Source organism: Condylura cristata, unplaced genomic scaffold (assembly GCF_000260355.1).
Source record: "Condylura cristata isolate star-nosed mole 26May11 unplaced genomic scaffold, ConCri1.0 scaffold00029, whole genome shotgun sequence".
NCBI classification, from domain to species: Eukaryota; Metazoa; Chordata; class Mammalia; order Eulipotyphla; family Talpidae; genus Condylura; species Condylura cristata.
In genome coordinates, this window is record NW_004567130.1 from 9,756,013 (window position 1) to 9,772,610 (window position 16,598).

The 16,598-nt window shown below is 48.3% G+C and overlaps 1 protein-coding gene across 2 annotated transcripts in view; it reads left to right on the forward strand.

Annotated features, from left to right (window-relative positions):
• OSBP2 (oxysterol binding protein 2) overlaps positions 1 to 16,598 on the forward strand; it is an 88,993-nt gene that overhangs the window by 27,081 nt on the left and 45,314 nt on the right. The window lies entirely within an intron of this gene.

Genomic DNA, 16,598 nt, shown 5'->3' on the forward strand with positions numbered 1-16,598 from the left:
CATGTGAGGCTCCTGTTCTAACTTGATAGATATAAATGAAGATTCTGAATCTTGACAGACTCATCGTGGAGGGCTGGGATCTGTATTTTGTTCCATCTGTCTAGCCTAAGCTGTGTGCATCAGAAATGAGTCTGGTGGGCAGCTTCCTTGGTCACTGGGTGCCTGATGGTACCGGTGAAATGAATGAGAGGAGGAAAAGATATGAGATGATGTGCTTGTTTTAGGGTCAGTGTGAGCTGCAATGGTGCTGCAGTGCTGATGGAAATGCATGCCAAGGATGTGCCAGCATTACTGTATAAAGCAGACCACTTAGAACCCAGGTACCATTTGCCTGACACCTACTATTCCATAGAAAGGAAAGGCCAAAAAGGGGAGGTATGATAACTGCACATCTGTATACTTGATTTACATTATTCTACCTAACAGTATTTTTGTATAAAGTAGGTAAGCTTTTTACCTACTATATAAACACTTTGTGCCAGGTGGATGAACCTCTTTAGAAAGTAACTGTCTGAAAGGATGGCTGACTCCTAACTACTTTCACATCCTTGTTGGTTTGTTTAATTAAAATATGAGGTCCAGAAGGTGGAATGACAGCTAAGCAGGACAGATAAGCAGGAGGCCATTGCTTTTGTTTTGGGAAAACAGTGTACTTGAGCTTTGCTGTTTGTCTTGAAAATATATTTATAGCCCCAAAGTTTTCCGTAACTAGATCAAGTTGGGATATATATATATGTATCATATATATATATATATATTTAGCATGGTCCAGTCCTGTAATGTAATCAGGCTACCTATTTTTATTCATAGTCTGAGTAACTGAAAACCTACTCAATAATTAAGGTGGACTCAAGCTCTCCTCTGTAACCAAGGAAGATCTGGGCATTGACCTAGCGATAACACAGTCCTATATCTAGCTCATTGTCTCTGTTCAGAAGTCCTGTACTGCTTGCGTCACACACAAATTTGCATCTATGCACAATTATAAAATGTATGTGGAAAATGTGAACAAAGCCTTTCTGGCTGGATTTCTCAAGGTCAAAGCAGAAAATAAAGCTGTTGTGATGAATATTTAGCAATAGAGCAAATTTAATTTTGGTGAAAGCAATGGATATTGGGTTCCTGGTAGAACAGTGTTAAGGATGGTGGCAACAGCTGCGTCAGGTAAAGGAGTGAAAAGGGAGACCTCGGCTTGCTTCCCATGCTAGGTCTCCCTTAGCCTCTCGGAGCCCCGTGACATCATTAGTCAAGTGAAGAATGTAACACCTGTCCGAGTGTAAGCTCTCAACCAGCACTGCAGATGTTCGGGGTTCCCCCACCTCCACTGGCTGTTGGAGGAATGTAATAAGCATGATGAGGCCAAATTCCCACACGTTGGCATTTATCATCATGCGGGCTAACAGGGACCCAGTAGTTTGCCTTAGTATAGCCTGGCCATGCTAGATGTGTTTTCCCCAAGTCGGGGTCCCTGCCTCGCCAGTGGCATGGCTTGGGTGAAAGGACAAGGGGACTGGTCCCTCCAGCAGGAATGAAGTCTAGTGGTCAGAGGCCATGAGGGGTTTCTCTGACCAGCAGCCAGGAAAGGATTTGTGGCAGGGGAGGTTTTACCTGGGGGGGAGGCCGCCGCTGTCATTCCTGAAGTTTTGTCCCCTTGTATTGGGTTTCCCTCTGACGATGTCTGTCTTCTCCTCCCGCTTATATCCCGCCTTCCCCGTGGGGACGATAGCTAACACTGGGGTGAGGGGCTTACTTCAGGCTAGGCTTGCCAGTAGCAATTCAGCCGTCACCAGCCTGTGTGATGACCACCATTACCATCCCCACTGTACAAATGAAACTGAGGCTCGCGAGGTTATTCACAGGTGCCCAGGGTCTGACTGCAGCCCCTGCTGCTCCGGCACGAGGGTGAGCTGATGGAACAGAAAGGGGGAGCAGCACACACGCAGTCACCCTGACCTCCAGGCTCAGCAGTCGGTGACCCCTCCTGAACTGAGAGGACAGCGCCCTTGCAGAGCGGCAGGAGGAAGCAGCAGCAGGAGTTAGGCAGCAGGTAGATGATGCCCAGAGACATTAGGCTAACACTGAGCACTGCTGTCCTGTGCTGAGCGTTCACACACCAGGCAGGCGTTATACTCTCCTTTTCAAAAAAGCTTAACGGACACTCAGAGAGGCTGAATGTGACTTAACGTGGGAACTCAAATCCAGCCGGGCAGACACACAAGGAGAGGAGTAGGTGCTCGGGGCTTGCTTTTCCCGGCCTGCCAGATGGTGCCATCTTCTCCTGGGTCTTGCGCTCCTGTCACAGGCACAGCGGCCCCAGTGCTAAGCGGAGTCAACAAGGCCAAGGTCTCATTCTAGGAAGAGCCTGAGGCTCAGAGAGGGAGAGTGACTCGCCCATGAAGGGGGAAAGAAAGGTCTTTATTCCTCTCCTTTGCTCCTCCCAGGGCAAGAACCCCTTGGTGCACGGCCCTAGCAGTACCTCTCGGGGGGGTTGGGGTGTCAGAGAGGGTTTCCTTTCTGGCCAAAAGGACAAGGGGACTGGTCCCTCCAGCAGGAATGAGGTCTCATTGTCAAAGGCCACGAGGGGTTTCTCTGCCCAGAGGCCAAAAAAGGATTTGCCCAAGGACTTGAGGGGATCTAGAGATTCCCCAAAGGCAGACCGCCCCACTCTGTCCCTCGCTCCCCTGCCCCGGGAAGCAGCTCCATCTGGCCTCTGCTGGCACACAGTTGTCACTTACAGATTGCATTGATTGCTGTTTCCCCTGGTGACGCAATTTAAAGGTTATTAGGTTGAGTTTCTTGTCCCTTGGCTTGAGACCTTTCCTCAAAAATGCCTGCTGGTAGCAGTCTGCATACCAGGCATTGATATAAAAAGACAGGCTCGTTGCTCATAAACTTAAATTATCCACGAAGCCTGTGGATCTCTTCCAGCTGCTTTGCACACACAGCCCACCTCAGTGGTTACTTAATGAGTGTACCCACGAGCTTGCTCTTTCGGTTGAGCAGCATTTCATGATGCTAAACCACTCACTGCTCCTGTGGGCACCCTGCCCCCCGGGCTGCCCTTTGCAGCCTGACCCATCTTCGCCTGCCTCCCTCCTTGAGCTGCAGCCCCCGCGAGTCTCAGCTCCTTCCTCTCCTTGCTGCCTGAGGCCCTGCCCTGTCCATTTCATGCCACATTTTCTCTGGATTTTGTCCCTCCCCCAGGCATGCTGCCGCTGCCCTGATTCAGTTTCCCATTATTGACTGACCCTTTGCAATGTCCTTTGACCCAGCTGCATTGGGCAAGCGTTATAGGCGAGTCAAGCAGACTCACCTCTGTCTTGTCATTTCTGTCCTAATGAACCTTCCCGGGCTCCCCTCTGCCACCCGCACGAGGGCAGACGCCTTAGCCCACCCTGGAAAGCCTTTCTGCAGGCCAGTCCAGTTCTCCACACCGCAGAGCAGAGCCAGAGCCTCACACAGCCTGCTCGCCCTGCTCGCCCTGAAGCCTCCCTTCCGCCTCTTCATGGCTCCTCCCTCCCTCACCTCCTTCCAGGACCAGCTCCAGAGCTGCCTCCTCCAACTACTTTCCTCCTCTGACTTTTCCTTCCCTGTCTGCACCCAGGAACCCAAGCTCAGTCACCCCTTCACAGTGATCGGCTGGTGCTCACTGCCAGCCAGGGCCAGACACCAGCAAGGCCAGAGGGAGCGTTCAGGTTGTATTGTATCCCCCCTAGAGATCTGATGATGTCCTAGCCTCCATTGCCTGTGAGTGAGACTTTTGGGAAACAGAGTCTGTAGATGTTGCCAAATTAGGATGAGGTGGTGAGGGGGTCCTTAACCCACGATGACTGCTAAGAAAGGGGCGCACAGAGCAGGATGGACTTAGGCTGCAGGAGCTGAAGTACTCCTGGGCTGGGAGCTAGAAGAGGCAAGGAAAGGTCCCCCCACAGCCTTCAGAGGGACATGGCCCCAATCACATGTCCACCTCACTGTGGGCTTCCAGCCTTCAGAACTGTGCAAATACATTTTTGTGCCTTGAAGCAATTTGTGGCAGGCCTTCCCAGCCTTTGAGGTGCCGACGTGTTCAGGAAGACAGAGATCATGAGTCAGTGTGGTGAATGCAGAGATTTGTGAGGGTGTGGTCGAACCCCAAGGAGGGCCCTCTTGAGTAACCTCTTATTCCCTTCTTGGGGTGACACCTATCAAGTAAGGTTCCTTTAAGGAGGGGATACCCACTCCCAAGTCCATGGAAAGAAAGGCAGGTGTCTCAGGCCAGGTGAGCAAGGGCAGGGCAGGGCAGGGAGGGAACAACAGGGAGTGCTGAGGTCCATGAGGCTCAGCCAGTGGCGGGCTGTGGTTTGCCAAGGAGTTCGAACTTGAACTTGTTGCTATTGATATAAGGGAACCATGCAGGGGAAGTGACAGGGAACTGGCGGTTATTTTTAGTAAGTTATCCTCCTAGCGGCATGAAAGATGGATTAGAAGAGGTAAACGTGGAAGCCGAGAGCTAGGGGATGAGCTAGGGGTGGGGTGCCTCGCTGCCAGGTGGAGAAGAGAATATGGATTTGTAAACTATTTTGAAGTTAACATCACTGGAACTCAGAAACGCAGTGTATGTTGTAGGAGAGAAAGAAACCATAGGAGCTGACCCTCAGGTCTCCAGGCTGGTGCCTGGGCACAGAAGAAATTTTCTAGAGGGGACAGTTGTTGTGAGGAAGTAGAGGAGAGATGCTTGGCTCGGTTGGCGGCAGGGGGGCGAGGGCCATCCAGGTGCTGGGGGAGGCCTGGAACTGGGGAGAGGAGGACTAACCTGATGGTGCAGACCGGGAGTGTGAACAGGGAGATAGGACCGGGAGCCATGGGCTTGGGGACATTACTTGGGATCCAACATGGAAAGTGGGGGTGACGACTGACTCCTCCCTGGAAGGAAGGGCAGAGGAGGTTGGAGTAGGTTGGGGTGTGGCGACAGGAACGGGATGCAGGGGTTTCAAAGAGGGGCCACTGGTGTGACTCGGGCCTCTTATAATGGTGAGGGCCTTACAGAGGCATCCGACGGTGCCACTGCACTTGGGGTGACCCTTCTGAGCAGGGGTGTATTCCCTGCATCTTGTGTCTACACTTGCCTGGGAAACCCTCTCTTCTGATTCCTCCCTGTGGGCCCCTCTGAACCATGCAACTCAGAGTAGACCTGGCAGGGGTGAGTGCCTGAGCACCCGCGTGGATGGCTTCTCCCGGGCCCAGCCCTGATTCTCTTGTCACTGGTGTGCGTGGCTGTGAGCATCTGCCTGCAGCTGGGTGTGGATGAGGCCTGCAGCCCGGCAGGGTGATAGGTGTCGAGCCTCCTGCCCCCTACATCTGGCTGTGTCTGTGTCCATTCTTTGCAGGGCCCATCACCATGGGCGGCTCTGCTCCTCCGCCTCGTGGGGATTGTGCCACGGGTGCGCCAAATGATCCAGCCCCTGTCTGATTGCTGCCTGCCAGGTTGGTCTGTGTGCACTGAGGTGGGGGCGCTCTGACGTGACTCCTGGGCCCTCCTGCTCCCTAACTCACCCGTTAGCACCTCCCTTCTGACCTGACCTTGCTTTCACCGTGAGAGTCTTTCGTAGGGTCTTCATAGGTCGCAACACGAGCAGGAGTTGATTCTGGCACATCCTTCCCAATTGCAATTTGTTGTTAATTTAGGAAGTGGAAGGCTATAAAATAGTGAAGTGAATCTGCCATATCTAACATAAAATTTGGGAACTTTTCATCATCTCCCTCAGTCTCACTACTCATCACCCAAGAGAGCTACAAACCTAATTTACGAACAGTGCATCTTTCTCTTATCTTTTTGCCTAGAATTACACACCCATGCACACATACTCTTATGTATATAAATGAGATCATGTCATGCATATTGATTAGTAGCTTGCTTCTTCCTTTCCAACATGCTTTGGAGATCTTTACATGTTGCTATAGGGAGACATGTAACTGCATATAATTTTTAAAGTTACTGCATATAATTTTTAAAGTAACTGCATATAATTTCATGGTGAGGGGAGCATTGGGCAAGGCAGGTGAGGTCTGCTGTACCAGGTGGGTCAGCTCCTTGGTCAGCATCCAAGTCAGGCTATAGGAGTCCCCTAGGTCACCGGGGAGGCCACTGAGTTTGCATTTTACAATATTCTTATGTAGCAGCAGCTTGACAGTGGAAGCAATGTTCAGTGTAGAAAACTATGACATTTCAAATGAGAACAAATAGAATATTAAGTAACTAAGAAAACTGTATGTTTTCAAAATTTGTTGAATCACTTCTCTCCCGATGGGCAGTTGGTTCTTTTCATTTTATTACTCTTCCAAAGAGTGCAGTGGTGAACCTTCTTTTCTGTGATTCTTTGTGCATGCATGTAAGCTTTTCCTGGGAGTGGAGCTGCTAGGTTATAAGACCATGTACATGATAAATATCAACGGTCACTATCAAATTGTCAGCCCCAAAGAATGTATAAATCTAGATGGCCCACAGAGGTGACCCATCGTTTTTACTCTGTTACCTTGATAGGTAAATATCTCCTTGAGAGTCTGTCTGGTATTAACTTATTACCAGTGAGGGTGAGTGTCCTTGTATCTGTTCACTGACCAATCACATGCATTTTGTGACTTTTCTGTTCATAGCCACTGCCATTTTACTGTGTAGAAATTGTGGGGTTTTTTAAATGTTGATTGATAGGAGCTCACTCTAAGTTATGGTTATTTCTTTGTTGCTGGTTAAGTATTTTGCAGGTATTCTCTTTGTTATTACCTCTTATGGTGGCTGTGGTACTTTAGTACTTCCAAACATTTATGTTGTAAAATCTATCAATCAGGGCTTATTTTTCAGTAGTGAGGAAAAAACTAGAGCTTGGAGTTTTAAAAATGTCACATTCTTTTTTTTTTCATTTAAACAAAAAGATTTATTTATTCATGCATACAAAAACTGGGGTACAGGCCAGAGGTGCAGGGGACAGAGACATACTTCACCAGATACAGTATGGAGCAGAACAGACAGATTGACTGAAATACACTGCTGAGGGGAGCAGCGGGCGAGGCAGGAGAGGTCTGCTGCACAACGTAGCTGGTCGGCTCCCTGGCTGGGGCTAGAACTCCATGCTGCAGTGGCTGCAAATAACTTCACAGTGTGTAACTTAACCCCTTGCATGACCAGGGAACCCCCTTTTTTCACTTTTAAAATCACCTTTACTTTGATTGCAAACATACAGTTTTCTTAGTTACTTAATATTTTATTTGTTCTCATTTGAAGTTTCACAGTTTTCTACACTGAACGTTGCTTCCACTGTCAAGCTGCTACATAAGAATATCATAAAATTCAAACTTGGTGGCCTCCCGAGTGACCTAGGGGTTAGTCTCAGTGTTATCACTCCTAAAGCCTGACTTGGATGCTGACCAAGGAGCTGACCCACCTGGTACAGCAGACCTTACCTGTCTTGCCCAATACTCCCCTCAGCAGTACATTTCAGTAAATCCACCTATTCTGCTCCCCACTCTGTCTCTGGTGAATTCTCTCATTACCCCCCCCCCCCCCACTAGCCTACACTGCAGTTCTTCTATGAAAAAAAAAATTCAAACTATACACAAAGATAATTCCCTTTCTCATATTCAGTTTAGTGCAGTAAACCTACATAGATATAGAAAGGCAAATGAATTAGTTGGTAAATACCGAATTCCTTTTCTAATGAAGGATGTTACAAAACAGTATGCAAAGCGACATCACATTTTGTGTTAATGCTCAAAAACAGTTAGTGCAGGAAAGTTATTTACCAAAAGTAATTCTGACCAAAGGATGCATATGCAACCATCATTTTACAGGACAAAGGCAGGTAATTAAATTTTCCATCCTTATATATGCAAACACACAGCAGAATAACAAGTTGGAATCTTTAGAACTCTAAAGCAATAGGAATTGGCCTATTAATGTAATTTGGAAGAAGAGTATGACTATACTCTTCTTCCAAATTACATCAAACATTAACAGCAAATACACTTTCCCCAGTACATGTCAGACTTAAGCAGCTACGCTGTCATACCCTATTCTCGGTGTTTTACTCGCGCTCCACAGCAAAAGCTTAGTCTGTACTCATCAGGAGTGTGAGGTACGCTGGAATGCCATTGATTTATTTATAAATTAAGAGTGAACAATTGTTTTAAGGGAAAACTAACACTAAGTTGAATAACCTGTGCTGCTGTGAGACACACACACACACACACACACACACACACACAGATACACTAATTTCCTTTAAGTTATTGAGAATGTATCCACAGCTGGCTCAAATAGAAATTAAATTTGAGATTTTTTAAAATGAGGTAACACAACCTGGGGCATATTAATATTACAGAAAGACAGAAGCACATGCAACACATATGCCCTTCAGTGGCTAATTCCAAAAACAAAGTCAACAGGGTAAGCAAATGATAAGTGAAAGGCATTCACGATGTGGGCAAAAGTTATTAGAACATAAAACACAGGAGCTCTGCCAACAGTGATCTTTAGGACAATTTTCAGGATTAGAAAATACCCTATACACTATTGAATCCAAAGGAAACTTCTCCCAAACCAAAAATAACAAAGTTTACAAACCATCCTTTATGTAACAGCTTTAATAATGTTAAAGACTGATTCGAGGAATCTTCTGCATAATTTGGTCGTGTAGTAAAAGACTGTGCTCCTTTATATTTTTAGCGGTTTTTCTAAAGTGTTGCATTCTTTTATTTTCTTTTTTAAGGTCTCTTTTTTTTTTCTTCAATTTGCTGATTGCTTGTCTCATGTCCTTTTTTTCTTTTTCATTTCTTTCATTCATTTATTTCATTTCCTTGTTTGCATTCTTCAGTTCCTTGATAGCTCGCCTCAGATCCCTTTTTTCCTTCTCATCATCTTTTTGTTTATCATGATGATTTTAAATTCTCTATCTGGTAGCCTGAGCAAGTCTTCTATTTCTTTGGTGATTTCTGGTGACTGATCTTTTTGTGGTGAATTTTTCCCCTGTGGACTTGCTTGGGTATTTGTCTTCTTTTCCCTGTCTTGTATTTTCTAATACTTTCTATTCATTGAGACACAGTGTTGCTATTATTGGCTGGCATTCTTTCTGGGTGTTCTTTTTGGGATGGCTGAGGGACTTCCAGACACTTCAGTTGTGGAGGATGTTCTGAGCTGTGTTTTGTTTCAGAATCTGCTGTTTTTCCAGCTCCCACTGTGTGGAATTGGGTCTGTCGTCTCAGCTTCTTCCGGTAATACATTGAGTCCCAGTCTCTGAGGGTGCCTGCAAGAAGTACCTGGATGGGCTGATTTTCTGGCTTCTTCTAGGCGTGTCTCAGCAAAATAAAGGAGTTAAGAGGGAGTAGGAAGTGAGGTGGGAGGTTAGGGGTGGATGATATGGAAATGTGATATGGAGAAAGTTGCTAGGAGCAGGTGAAGGTTAAATGGGGAAGAGGGGGAAGTGGAGGAGATGAAGGGGAGCTGTCAGACGTAGAAGAGGCAGAAGGGGAAGAAGGGAAGGAGAAAGCCGAGACAAAAAACCAGTGTAAGAATGAAGAGCACAGAAATCTACCAGCTGAGCAGTACAGGAACTGAACAAACATATAAACAAGTAAACAAGTGACAGACACCACCGTGGGTCGGACAGAATTCTCTCTCAAAGTCTGGTGGCTTCCAGTTAGCTAGTCCTCGAGGTTTTAGGCTGGCCCCCGGGGGAGTTCCTTACATTGGGTGAAGTAGCCTTCCCAGAGTCTGCAGTTTTGTTTGGCTTTCTTTTTTTGTCCCCTGATGTAATTGGGCTAGTAAGGAAGTTCTTGAGGTTTCTTTCCACCCAGGGTCTCCTGAAATCCAGTGGTCTCCAGCACAATGGCTGGCCCTGACAGTTTCCTCCTGGTAATTCTGGTAGTCACCTGATTTTAGGTGTGTGGCTTGTGATTTTATTTATTTATTTATTTTGTCAACTTGGTGGTGCCAGAGACTTCTCCCAGTTAGTTCTCAGAACTGCGCATGTTTCAATAGGTCTCTGGGAGAGGAGGAGTGCCAGAAGGAAAACTCCCTAGCTAGTCTTTCTCTACCACACCGGACGGTTGTGCAGCACTGCAGCTCCCACTTGCCCACCTGTCGATCCTTGTAGCCTTCTGATCTATGCTTGCATGTGCCCCTGGGATGGGGGTGGGGAGGGGGATGGGGCACGTTAGAAGTTTTGCAGGTCTCCTGCAGCTGGGCCTGTCCTTGAGCCAATCATTGGTTTTGTTTACCTTCCTGTGCTCGGTGTACCCAGCAGGACAGCGCCTTAAGGGCTCACCTGTCTCCAGGCCTCTGCTGTGAGGGTGGGGCCTGCAGGGAGCGCCAGGAAGGCTGCCAGTACTCCCTCCCCACCTCCAGGGCTCTATGTGCCCACTCGGAGCAGTCTGTCCCCGCAGCTTGGGTTCCACTCACAGAGCTGAGTTGTCTCTCTTTACCTCCAGGGCTTTAGCCGGCAGAAGAGCATCAAACCTCCTGTCTGCAGCATGTCCTAGCACCTGGGAGCTCGGGGATTGGAGTCCCCCTATCAAAGCTCCCCAATAGCTGAGTCTCCCTCAGTTATCTCCCATCTAGTGAGTCCACGGTGCCCTCATTTGGGTTGAAACCTGTAGTATGTAAGTCTATGGTCCGTGTGAGCTTGGATGTGATGATTGCAGCGTCTTCCTTCTGCTGCCATCTTGCTGGAACTCCAGTGTTGCATTCTTAACCCTTCTCCAGCTGTGCTTGCTCTTTCAGCCCTCCTGCCCAACATCACCCCCACTGCCCTGAGAACACCAGAGAAGCCGCATGGCAGGGTCTCCTAGCAGTTCTGAACTTTGCCCTTCAGCTCATTCTTGCATGGACATTGAGATCCCCTCTTCCAACACAGGCCTGGGCCAGTGGTCCTTAGATGACCCACTCTGGTGTAGTTCACCTGTCCCAGGTGTTACTGAGCACCTACCTGTGCTGGCAACGTCATCATAGCTCTGCCAGTGGGTTTGTATTAGTTTCCTGGGCTGCCAGGCAAGATGCTACAGACGAGGTGACTTACACAGTCAGAATGTATTTTTCTCACACTTCTGGAGACCTGAAGGCCAAGATCAAGATATCAGCAGGTTTGGTTTCCTCTGAGGCCTTTTTCCTTTTCTTGTAGTTGGCCACATTCTTGCCTCCTCTCATGAATGTTCCTCCATCTGTGTGTTGTCTGTGTCCAACTCCTTTTAAGGAGAGCAGTCATATTGGGGTGAGCCCACCTGTATGACCTCATGTCACCCTACTCACCTCTCTAAAGGCCCTTGCAAATTTGATCTTCAACATGGGAATTGGGGGGAGGGGCACAGTTCAGCTTGTCACTGGGAGGTAGCACTTTGTGCAGACAGGAGTCAGGGAAGTGAGGCTCAGAGAGATCCTGCGCTGTCTCCTAGTCACTCAGTGAGTGGCTTGCACCTCTGAGCCATGCACTTGCCCCCAAGCCCAGGCCTCCCCATGCGCCCTACTTGCTGCTCTCTGGTCACTGGCCTGTGTTGCTGCCTTCTTCCTGTGTGGCTCTTAGTTCACTCTCCCAGAGCGGGGCATTTACTCCCAGCTCACTCTTCTGTACCTTCTTTTGTCTGCTTGGGAAAGGGCTTCAAATAATTCAGTTGCCTGAACATAGCTTTCAGTTTTTGTTGTTATTGTGGCAAAATTGCACATAAGGTTAAAAATATTTGGAGAGCCCTCCCTGGTGGCACAGCGGGTTGAAGCACAGCACTGCAAGCTGGCTGCAGCTGCTTCAGTGCGAGTTCGATCCCCAGCCCCAGAGGTGACCCACATGGAGCAGCAGACCTCTCCTGACCCACCTGCTGCTCCCCTCAGCAGTGTACTTCGTCAGTCAGCCTGTTCTGCTCCCCACTCTGTCTCTGGTGAAGCCTCTCACCCCCCATACCTCTGGCCTGTACCCCAGTTCTGTTTGCATAAATAAATAAATCTTTTTTTTAAAAAAGAATATTTGGGATACAGAAAACTCCCTAGTCATCTCACACCCTCACAAAACTGATTTTTGCACATTACCTCCCATTCCTCCCCCCCCCCAACCTGCCCATACACTTGGATTTCACATCTTTGGCATCATATTAAACTGGAATTTCATGTTCTACCTTTCTACCCCACATGATAGCTGTTTCCCTATCCTTACAATGATGCTTTTAATGGCTGCATAATATTCCAGAGCCAATGTAATCTAATGTTTTGGATCACTTGCCAACTATTGAGCATTTGGGTTTCCCATTTGTGCTATGATAGTGATACAGTGAGTATCTTTGTACTAAAAAGCTTTTTGAGGCTCTTGAATTACTTCCTGAGGAAAAAGTCCCAGGATTTGGATTAGTGAATTAAGAGCAGCAAAGGCATTACGATGCCTGGATAAGCTCTACGATCACTTTATGGAATGAATATATATGGATGTTCCATGCCACTGGCAATAAATGAGTGGGGATAGTGGCTTCACTGGAATTTATTTGCATTAGGTATTAATAATTAAATACATTTTGAACATTTTAATACACTTGAAAGAGTACCTATCTTAAGGCTGCTTTAATTTGTACTTCTTGAATAGCTTACAAAGGAGGAGGAACAGTCTGCAATTAAGTTTGTATTTTCAATTCCTTTTATTGTCACTTTTTTTTCCTAAGAGACCAAGTGAAAACTAAACAAGAGAATAGTAATTCGTTGGCTATGAAACCCGGCTCTTTGTCTTTGAGGGTTTGTTAGTGAAAGTGATATAAGACTTAAACAAGCGAAAGGCCTCGGCCAGTAACTAACATATAAGATTACATGGGGCCCGATGGGCCAGCCAGCTCTTGGAGCAGAGGGACTGAGAAGAGGCCAGTGTCCTCAGAGCTGCCTGAGTGGTGGGGTCTGACCCTGTTCCCCACAGGGTCCTCCAAGTAACCTGATCCTCTTCCAAATGTGTCTGCAAGGACATCATGCAGGGCATGATGCCTGACTCACTGCAGGGTTCAACTCTCAGAGAGGTGAGCTTTAAACCCTCTTCTGCTGCTTCTAGAAGCATCGGGCACATGTAGGCAGAGTCAGGCCTAGCAACATCCCTACAAAAATCTGTCTCACTTTTGCCTTTTAAAATTAATTTGAATGATGTGCTTTTCCCTAATCCATTTTTCTATTCTAAAATAACATTAAGTTGAAATTTTTTCCCCTCAGAAGTTTATTTTAATTGCCTAGCAACACATTATCATAAATTGCTCTCAAATTAATTCTTTGGCTTCCGTGCAGAATCATTTATTAATGATGACGGCAGTCAGCGTCTACGCAGAGCTATTTTTAGAACACTGCTGTTTTAAAAGGTTTCATTCTTGAGATATCCACACGAGGGGCTTGCATGCAACAGACCCTTGGAGAACTGGCTTCTCCAGAGAACACAGGAAAGGTCAGTGCCTCGTCTCTGTGGTCTCTGTGGCCTGAGCCTAGTCCCCACGTCCCCACGTGCCCTAAGTCCCACAGTGGTTGAAGACTATGACGACTCAGGCCAAGAAGCCCCTGCTGGATCTTGCCCCTGTGGTGCTCCCAACCTTGTGCTCACCTCTTCAAGGTTCTATCAGATTTTTTCAAGGGCAGAAGTACCACGTGAAGGGGCTGGGTAGCGGGTGGGGGGCTACAGCGAGGGAGCAGTGGAAGGCTTGGGAAGGTAAGAAGGTGTGAGTGTGTAGGCTGGACCAAGCAGGGCTCCTGATGAGTGATAAAGTTGCTTTCATCAAGCAGTTCATGGGTCGATTACCCGATCTGTTGATTCCCATGCTCATTTAGCACACACCTGCGATGGCTCGGTCACACTACAGACTGAGAATAATGAGAAAGGCTCCCAGTCTCTGCCCTCAAGGACTGCACAGCCCGCTGTGGAAGACAGCCAAGTTAATAAGGACCCACAGCGGCCACCCTAGCTCTTGGGCAGGAAAGCAGCCCCGGGCACCCTGTGAGCATCATTAACATTTCTGCATATGCATCACTGTCATACAGTTATAAATTTATTTGCCCCCTTTCCCCTTGGCATTCTGTTTTTAAGCAGTTCCTTAAGCATGTGGACATGTAGTCCACATGCCCATCAGTGGCAGGTAGTTGAAGTGGCTTCCTGATAGTCCATCAGCTGGTGAAAGAAACATTCATCTGCTGTTAGACTCTCAGATTGCACTTAGGTTTTTGTGACACGTGGCATTGCAGGTAGGGGTGTGTGCTCCCTTTCCATTGTTTACTTGTGCTAAATCCCAGAGGATTCCTTGTACATCCTATGAACTAGAAGGTATGGGTGCGCTGGAGCATGGGTATGGAGACACTGCCTGGCTCTCCCCACCCCCAGGCTCCTCTAGTTTCCAGGGATTTGTTTCTCTACTGCCTCCTGTACTGGGATTCTCGGCAGATACACCCACATGATCATTCACACACACACACTGACTTTAGTTGAGCGTGTGCATGTCATATTTTGAAGCAAAAGAGGGAACACACCGGAAACACACTGATTAACAGTGTTCTAGAAGCAAGAGGAAATGGGGAGGCTACTGTAGCAGCAGCAGCCCAGGTGGGACGGACGTGACTGGGGAAGTGACCTCACTAGTCTTGATGTGGGGTCAGAGGCTGCAGGCCGCCTCCAGGCTGGCCAGTGCAGGGTATCTGGGGCGATGGATCTCAGGAAAGTCACAGAACTAGTGCCCTTGGTTTTAGGAGGTCATGTTTAGGACATTGGGGGCTGTCCAGCTGGGGCTGTTCAGGAGATAATGTCAGACATGAGTGCATATGGGGGGCAGGAGCAAGGTTGGGGTTCAGTTTCCCATCAGAGGGGAACTTGCAGCCGGGCTCAGGGCAGCCGGCAGAACCACTGGAATTACCCACCTGCCAGGCCTCGTGGCTTTCTCACTGTTGGGTCCGCTAAGGCTTCTCAGCTGGTGTATCATCACCTTCAAGGACGAATCAGCACCTTCAGGTTTCCAGGTTGTAGAATTTGGGTATGAGCAGAATTATTGTTTCTCGTGCCTTGTAGTTTAAAATTATTATGTGGAGGGGAGAAATAATGTTGCCTTAGCAGGACTGCACGATATTTTATTTTTATTTTTGTATTTCTCTTTACTGATGTAGTTTTCTCCCTGGGTACATTTTGTTTTCTGTCTTCTCTCTTTCTTCATGAGGCCTTTGGAGATCAGTATTAGGGTGTGGGGCCGGCAGGGCAGGATTCAGAGTGTGGCCTCCCAGGTCAGCCACAAGCCGGGTGACCCTGAGTAAGTCGTTTTACTTCAGTAAGTTTGCCTTCATTTGCTCATGTGTAAACGAGTGTGTTGGTGGGGCTCCAAAGAAGGCTGTTCTGGGGGGCAAGTGAGGAAATGCAGGAGCAGCTCCCACCCCAGGGCTTGGCGTTTGTCACCATTTCATCACTGGCCGCATTTGCATCATTGTTGCAGCCAAAACACCCATGACCTGGTAGTTCAATGTTTTTTACCTCCTGGTCCAGTGAATCTAACACAATCGCTAACATAATCACTAAGGACTAATTCTCTAAGTGGAAGAAGTATTCAGTTGTTTCAAAAGCCCAGAAGGGAATTATTGACCCAGCATCACCTAACCTGAGCCTATTACATGTTACAACAGGAGCTTTGTTACATGTTTGAAAACCTTTAAGTTGGGGAAAATTGATTGATTCTGTCTCAATAAATTACAATAAATCACATTTGATAAATTCTGTTGACTGAGCACGGTGAGAGGGTGGTGCTGGGGACGGTTTTGTTGGAGATTGCAGGGTGTTGAAAAGCCAGTCCCAGGGCTCAGCCAGTGGGAAAAACAAGACAAGGCAGAGTGGGGTGGGGTCTGGGGCCAGTGAGTGGGGTCCCTGCAGGCTTGCATGACCTTGCAGAGACTCTGTGTCCAAGCCCAGATGTCCGTGAGGCAGAAGCCGACTGTGTGACGTAACTCGAGCAGGATCACTGGAGCTGTTACAATGAGTGTAGGGATGAGGGGGTCCACGGGGGTGATGGGGCGGGGTCTGAATTCCGAAGAACTGCTGGGAGGCTCTGTAAGAGACCCCTGCCAAGGTGAGGGTGTGAGGCCCGGCGGAGCAGTGGCCATGATGGAAAGGGATGGAGATCCTGGCTGTGTTCTAACCGTAGAGCTGTCGTGCTGATGAGCTGGAGGTGAGTCTAGAGACAGAGGAGGCGAGGATAACAGCAAGGTTTCTGCCCGGAGCTAGTGGGGAGGACGTCAGGGCAACCAACTGAGGTCGGGAGGGCTAAAGGAAGGTGGGGCCCTGGTGGGGGGCAGGGGCATCAGGCGCTGGGGTTTGGATGCCCACCGGACAGCCATGGCGAAGTCCTGAGTCAGCTGGACAGGCACATTGTGTTCAGAGAGGGATGTTGGGAGACAGAAGGCTGTTGCCGCTTATCAGCAGCCCTGGCAGCATTGCCGAGGGAGCCAGGCTCCCCGAGGCCCTGCCTGTTGCCTTCCCGAGGGACAGTGGACAGGTGGCCGCAGGTGACCAGACACAGGTGCACCTGCTGACTCAGAAGGGCCAGAGGGACTGGTTCTCAGAGGTGACCCTGGTTTCCCGGAATCACCAGCCGGCTCTGGACCA